Source organism: Montipora capricornis, chromosome 6 (assembly GCF_036669925.1).
Source record: "Montipora capricornis isolate CH-2021 chromosome 6, ASM3666992v2, whole genome shotgun sequence".
Classification (NCBI taxonomy): domain Eukaryota; kingdom Metazoa; phylum Cnidaria; class Anthozoa; order Scleractinia; family Acroporidae; genus Montipora; species Montipora capricornis.
The window spans coordinates 18,571,594-18,573,372 of NC_090888.1; positions in this window are offsets into that span (position 1 = coordinate 18,571,594).

A 1,779-nucleotide genomic window follows, 5' to 3' on the forward strand; every position below is an offset into this window, starting at 1 on the left:
AAAAACGGGTATCGGTTTTCAATTAAAAAGAGCAGTTTCATTATACCTTTCCGAGAACAGGTAAATATAAGAAGCATTTAGGTAAACTAATTTTAACCTACTAAGTTCACTCGTTGGGATTTGTTTGTGCATTGTTTATTGGAAATACGTTAAAATAGAGCCAGTTATGGTAAAGGAGCTCCCAAACAACTTTATTTAACTAGTTTAAACTTAAATAGAGATTCTATGACGTTCCCTAATGAATTAATCAGGCAATCACTGTAAATGTTTCACACCAGAGCTGGTGCAAAGTTTCGCAGCAAAAACCAAGTCGTACAGTGTAAGGAAATCACGCCAAAAGTGTGAGCGACAACTTTCATTTTGTTTTCTAATCACTGAGCAGTGAAACGAAAACAAATCATTTTCACTCCAGAAACTATGAAACGCAGACAAGAAAGCGCTGAAGCCGGCAACGTGCATTCCTTAACGCGAGAAAAAACATTTCTGATAAGTAATTTCTCGTTTGCCGACTCCTGGAATAAGCGAGACCAAAGACACCAAGACACCAGGAACTCACTGCCGTGGTCCCATATTCTGTTGCGAGTCATTTCACCTGTCCTTCAACTTCTGTTGGAGCTGAGTAAGGGTTATATTTACCAACCTGGTAATAAACGGAGACGATGTGCCATAAATTTTAATTTTTTTTCATTCCTAATGAATAAGCGTTTTGGACACGCGCGCTAAAGGAAGTCCGATGTGGTTTTCGGTCGCGTTAGCAAAGAAGTGAAAAATGGAGGAACGAGGAAACATTGTGAAGATGGCAAAGGATAAACTATGTCTTAAAATAACGAATCCATTTTTTTTTTACTTTTCATTCAAAAAAAAAAAAACGATAGTAACAAGTCTCATGTGTCCCATCTGTACTGAAAACCGTTCACGTTAACAGGAAGAAACATAAGTTTTCCCTTACTTTTTCTCATTTTAACACCCGGCCCTTCTAAAAATAGGTATAGGTGTCAGTCTAGTCTCAGCAAGATTTCTGCAAAACAGCTGAAACACGCATAACCAGGAAGGACTGAACAGCCAAGGGATAGAATATTAATGATTAACTTGTCCACCAGCATTCTCATTCCGAGTGGAATAGTAATGAAACCTTCTCGTCAGGGTTCACCCGAAGTCAACATAAAAGTGATCATCGAGCGCTTTGCCTTTTACGTTTCACACCAGACCTAGTGCAACGTTTCGCAGCAAAAGCCAAGTCGTACAGTGTAGGGCAATCACCCCAAAAGTGTAAGCAACAACTTTCATTCGCTGATAAGTAATTTCTCGTTTGCCGACGCCTGGTATAAGCTAGACCAAAGACATCACAAACTAACTGCCGTGCTCCCATATTTTGTAGCGCGTTGTTTAACCTGTCCTTCATGTTACTTTCTTAAGTTAAAAATATTAACTTCTGTTGGAGCTGAGAAAGGGTTGTGTTTACTGACCTGGTAATAAACGGAGATAGTATGCCATATATATTTAGTATTTTTATTCCCACTGAATTAGCGTTTTGAACGAGCACGCTAAAGGAAGTCAGATGTGGTTTTCGGTCGAGTTAGCAAAGAAGTGAAACATGGAAGAATAAAATATATAAATAACACTGAGAAAACATCGTAAAGATGGTAAAGAATAAACTGTGTCTTGGAATAACGTATTTTTTTTCTTTTTATTAAACAAAAATTAACGACAATAACATGACTCCTGAGTCCCATCTGTACTGAAAACCATTTACGTTAACAGCAAGAAACAGAAGTTTCC